Raw genomic sequence first — 6,105 nt, 5'->3', positions numbered from 1 at the left:
AAAACTGAATTGGTGCTTTTTCTTTTCAAGGTTATGATTCGTGCCCAGTCGGGTGTTTTAATAAAAAATATTTATAAATCCTATGACCTCATACTAGAGTAGCAAAGCTACTATAATATAGCAGCTCTAGGGTCAAACTCTGGGATGAGTTTTCATTCTACCAGTGATATACTCAAGATTAGAAATTGAGTCTGATGATTTCCTTTGTCAAAAACTTAAAGTTTAAAAGAAAATAAAATTTGTTTTGAAAGCGGTGTTTGAAACTAAACTAATTTAGAACTAGGTAAAAATGGAAGAAAGAAAGTCTCCTGGAGCTAAGGGTTGCTATGATCAAGTTCAGAATGCAAAGTGCAAATTCCGGATAAAGCCTTCTCCACATGTGTCCTTCCAATGTTGACTGAAATGGTGGGACATCCCGGATCTTTGTACTTAACTGGAGACTTACTCTGAATGATGGCACTTACTTGCTTAGTGAGGAATGCCTTCTTTGTCACATGTAACCCTCTCTTGACCGCGCACAAGTCCTTTAAAAATTTTGCATATGTGGGGACTTGCTTGATCATATCAAGTAAGGGTATATTCACCTTCACTTGTCTCAAAACTTCAAGAATTTCTGATGAATTCTTGATTTCCTTTTTTCCATGTAAAGCTTGAGGAAAAGGGGGAGGCATATGTTTCTTCATCATATCCTCTTTAATCACTATCCTTGGCTATTCTTCAATGCTTGATTTGGATGCATTTTTCTTCCCACTCTTCTCTTCTTGGTTATTTCTCTCTTTAACCAAGGTTCTCTTTGACATGAGTTCTTCATCTTGCCTCACCTTAGGCAAGGGTTGATCAACCTCCTTCCCACTCCTCAAGGTGATCACAACTTTGACCTCCCTCAACTTTGAAGACTCCCCCTCTTGGGCTTCAACTTCATGAACACCCTTTGGATTTTGGCTTGGTTGAGAGGGAAACTTTCCTTTCTCATTCACTGTGTTGAGGTTGGTAAGCCTAGAGACGGAGTATTGAATATTATCTATCTTCTGAGATAGATCATTTTGCATCCCATCCATTCTCTTAATTTGAGAACTCTCAACATTTTCAATCTTTTGGTGCAATTGGGAGTTGATTGCCTTTTGTTCACCCACAAAGTCACCCATGACTTTACTTAGGTTCACAATGGCTTGCTCCACTGAAGAGGTTTGTTGAGGTGCTTGGGTTTGGGCTTGTGGTTGGTATGGAGGTGGCCTTGGTTTCCAAGAAAAATTTGGATGGTTTCTCTAGCTTGAATTATAGGTGTTTCCATAAGGTGCATTGTTGTTGGGCCTAAATTGCCCCACAACATTGGCTTGATCACCTAACATCTCCCTCACAGCTGGGATGGTTGGGCACTCATCTACCACATGATCACATGATTGGCAAATGGTGCATAGCATGACATGGGCTTGTGTCTCGGAAATGGCTTGGACTTCATGCATTTTTTTCAACTCAAGTTCTTCCAACCTCCTTGCCATTGTTGCCACCTTAGCTTTCATGTCCATGTCTTCACTTAACATGTACATTCCACCCTTTGGATTTTGGGTCGGTTAAGAGGGAAACTTTCCTTTTTCTCTTGAGTTGGGCTCATCCCATCCTCTTGATACCTCAGACACATAACTTAAAAAGTCCATGGCTTCTTCCGGATTCTTACTCATAAAATCTCCCCCACACATGGTTTCAATAATTTGCTTCATGGAGGAAGACATCCCATCATAAAGATAGCTCACCAAGAGCCATGTATCAAAGCCATGATGAGGACAAGCATTGATGGCCTCCATGTATCTTTCCCAACATTCATAGAACTTCTCATTTTCTTTGGCAGAAAAATTTGAGATTTGTCTCTTCAACCCATTGGTCCTATGGGTGGGGAAAATTTTCTTCAAAAATTCGGCCTGAAGATCAACCCAATTCCTTATGCTCCTTGGCCTTAAAGAGTTAAGTCATATTTTTGCCTTGTCCTTCAAAGTAAAAGGGAATAGCTTGAGTCTCATCAAGTCTATTGAAGCTCCTCCCTCTCTAAAAGTATTGCACACCTCCTCAAACTCCTTGATGTGGGCATATGGGTTCTCACTCTCCATTCCATGGTAATTTGGTAGGAGGGGTACAATATGAGGTCTTATAATCAGCAGCTCAAGAGGAGGTACGATGCATGAGGGTGCACTCATCCTTGGTGGGTGCATCCTATCCCTCATGGATAGATATGCATTTGGATTACCCCCTTGACCGTGTTGAGAATTCTGATCCTCTGGTGGAGGGTCCATGATGTTTACACAGATATCCAACTCTATGTCTTGAGGATTCTCTATCCTTACTAGTCTTCCCTCTTGGTCCTGAATCCAATAGGGCATGCACAAGTTACAACTTACCTGAAAACAAAAAAAAAAAAAAAACAAATACAAAAGAAAACTAGAAGAAAGTTAAGGTTAGAAAGAAAATGAAAGTAAACTTAACAAAAGGAATCCTACAATTAAAAGAAAAGAAATGAAGTTAGTGAAAAAAGAATTCACCAAACTTGTGATGGAAATCACAAGTAGCCTCTAAAAAGTTGTATCACTGTATTATGGCACCATCCCCGGCAACGGCGCCATTTTGATTTTGTGCCCAGTCGGGTGTTTTAATAAAAAATATTTATAAATCCTATGACCTCATACTAGTGTAGCAAAGCTACTATAATATAGCAGCTCTAGGGTCGAACTCTAGGATGGGTTTTCATTCTACCAGTGATATACTCAAGATTAGAAATTGAGTCTGATGATTTCCTTTGTCAAAAACTTAAAGTTTAAAAGAAAATAAAATTTGTTTTGAAAGCGGTGTTTGAAACTAAACTAATCTAGAACTAGGTAAAAATGGAAGAAAGAAAGTCTCTCGGAGCTAAGGGTTGCTAAGATCAAGTTCAGAATGCAAAGTGGAAATTCCGGATTTCTCATCTCGTATTGGGGACAACAACATAAAGGATGGTTGTTTCCCGAACCGGTATAGGTTTAACAATGAAGATTTAATCCATAAAAAGTCAATAGAAATGGTAGTCAAGTTCCATTAATGGCTTTAGACACTGTGGGTCTTCACCTTGAGCCACTTTCCAATGGCTCGTACATGATAACTAATGGTCTAATGTGGATCTAGCAATAAGTATCCACAGAGACCTAAAAGCTTACCATGTATTGGTCATTCAAAGTGATTCTAAGGGATTTAAAGTAAAACTTTAGATTTAAAAGCCATTTATGAACTCCAACTACCAGTATTTAATGCACGAGAGTTTTCCACCTTTGCATCTGGACTTTCCACCTAGCTTCCTTCACTCCAAGAAACCAAAGGTTTAGCCTCTCATCCTCTGGGAAAACATCCTCAGAGGTTGCTTGGCTTCCAAGAAAAAGAAAATAGTAGAGAGAAAAGGAAAGCAAAGAGAGCCCTATTATGGACCCCGCATTTCGGCTCAATGCATTTCCCACTCGATGGCGAGCTTGATTTTTATTTTTGAAAAATGATTTTATATTGATTAAAAAAACTGACTTGGAGTCGCCACTTTTTTTTTTTTTTTTTTTTTAAAAGGGTAAACAAAATAAGAAAGAAAAACCCTAAGTGTGACTCCTTGTTTTGGAAAAGGTTGGTCTGCGAAAAACCGGATCGGGTTCGGGGGTCAGGTTACTTATCGGGAAGGTACGGTAAAGACCGCAGCACCCCTCTAAGTCCCTAAAGTCGGGTCTCTACTAATAAAATGAAGTTGACGTGGTGATCAATAAGAAAAACAATAGATACCTAAATCGATCATGCACACGTGAGAACCAAAACATGCATAGACAATAATCATAGTGAAAGTGGGTGCGTACCTTGGTATCAAACGAACCATCATGTGCTATCAAGAGAGGGGGTTAGTGCACAATTAAAGAACAATAGCATGCATGTCAGAGAGAAGAATGAATCAGTCATGTGTGATAATCAAATCAATCCATCAATCAATCAATAAAAAAAAATCATATATGTCGGGCCCCCATCAAAGCCCATTTATTTTAGCATGAGTTAATTCCATAAATTCCATTAGTCGAAATTACGGAATTTAAATTCATGCTTATTTTAAAACATTTTAAAATCAGAGAAGTTATGAAAGTTGCATACCGAAAGATGATGGTAGCAAAATTTTATTAAAAATGTGACTTTTAAGACCTAAAAACTCTAAGATGAAGATTTTGGAGACTTGAAATTATTTATAAAAAAAATTTTGGAGGAATCATCTACAAAATGGGACTTAGGAAAATTATTTAAAAAAATGGATTTGGAAAAACTATTTTTAAAAACAAAAATGAAGAAAATGAAGATGACACGTGGCATGAGAGTAGCAATGCTAAAGGTGACCATGCAGGATCCTCGTCAATGAGGATTTGATGAAGTGTTCTCACTAACTAAATCTAATAGCTGTGAAGTCCCACACCAACAAGTCCAAGTGTAGAGTAAAGCCAGACTTTGGAATCCCATATGCTCTTCTGACTGGTTACGTGACTCAGTGGGTCCAGGATGGTGCATCAAATAGAACCTGAAGCTATGAGGCAAGCGAGTAGGCTAGATGTTCGTTCAGCAGGGCATTGGCATGGTTTTGATTTATATCACAACAGTTGTTGGATCAACAATCATGGATATTCCTTAAGAGTCTGCTACAGCTGCGATTCGGAGACTCTCCACCGTTGATTTCATCATCATGCTTCACTTCAGAATTCTGGACACCATGGATGGGATAGAGAGATTTGCGATCTCATCTCACCCAGTATTCGGTGACTGCAATGGTGCTGGTACCATAGAGAGACATTAATCAAACAAAGTGATCATGACGTAAAGTGTTTCTTGCAACAATTTCAACCTGAAGCCTATTTCAATAAGCCAATTGATCAATATGTCCCGCATCCCAAACATTGGTGTCTGACCAAGCTGACATATAACTTTGCATGGATGAATTATGTGCCTGCAACTAGATAACCCAATAGTACTGGTAGATTTCTGCATCATATTCAGCAACTTCCAGGTGATTGCAAGTGCCATCCATACTCGGTGACTTTTCCAACCTCCATGAATTCACCATGCTCCTCCAATTGCCTTGATCTTGTCATTGCTGCATGGCGGGCCCTAATTGCTTCCCATAAAATTTGTAACTCTCAGAAGAGAACAAAAGGTAATCTCTGTTTGAACTGATGGGAGAGGGGCTCTTCATCAGGGTTAGGAGATGATGACACTGAAGAAGAAGAAGCAGATGGAGCCGCACTGAAGCTTCTGAAGAATTTGAAAGATTGTCTCAAGAGGTTTCACGTTCGAATCGTCGAAGCTCTGTTCGCTAGAGCTGCAGTCGCCATTTTCGAAAGCTGGCTCTCTTTGCTGTCCACATTGGTGAGGTCTTTTTCTTACACTTCCTGGCGTCACCACAGAGGCGAAGCACCCGGCGGAGGGCCAACTTCTTTTGACCATGCTCCTTGTTCTGGTGATAGAGTATGACAACACCTTTGCTGCCGCCGTGATGACAACAATCCAAAATGCCATATATGATGTTGAGTAGTGAGTCCATGCTAGAACCACAGGAATCACAGTGGCTTTCAGAGGTAACTTCCTATCCAGTTTCAATGCGAAACTGCTCAGATCTTCCTGGGGACTATCACTACCAGAACTGGCAGTGAATGAGGGCTCCAATGCTTCTTGACATCTTTGGGCACATGGAAAAGTTCACATGTTATTGTTTCATCATCTCTGTCTGAATCATCGTCCTCCTTAACAATGTTAGATGAAGGTTGTTGGTGGTTCTCTCCATGCAGTACAACACCAGCAGCACCCCCAAAGAGAATACAGGTCCCCTATCAGCCTAATCAACATAGCGAGAAAGAGCGTCTGAGTAGCACCTTCTTTGCCATTTTTGAGTGTAGCATAACAGTCCCATCTTTTCTTCTGAACCATACTTGACTGGACTCGGCTCTCGGCCCTGATGATCGCATTCGCAGCGGCGTTCATAGTCTCTACCCTATTATCCACACTTCTCATCTTCCTTATAAGTCACAAAATCCCCATATTTCCGATGCTTATGAAGTGGTGCCGAAGGAGAAAGAGTTG

The 6,105-nt window shown here is 40.1% G+C and overlaps 1 non-coding gene across 1 annotated transcript; it reads left to right on the top strand.

Moving 5' to 3' along the window:
- Nucleotides 1–1,767: 1,767 nt before the first annotated feature.
- On the top strand, nt 1,768–1,874 carry LOC117911934. Its single transcript, XR_004650955.1, has one exon. It is a non-coding gene; the product is annotated as a small nucleolar RNA R71 (small nucleolar RNA).
- The last annotated feature ends 4,231 nt before the right edge of the window (nt 1,875–6,105 follow it).

Source organism: Vitis riparia, chromosome 3 (genome assembly GCF_004353265.1).
Source record: "Vitis riparia cultivar Riparia Gloire de Montpellier isolate 1030 chromosome 3, EGFV_Vit.rip_1.0, whole genome shotgun sequence".
NCBI lineage: Eukaryota > Viridiplantae > Streptophyta > Magnoliopsida > Vitales > Vitaceae > Vitis > Vitis riparia.
This window is presented reverse-complemented; position numbering and strand designations above follow the sequence as displayed.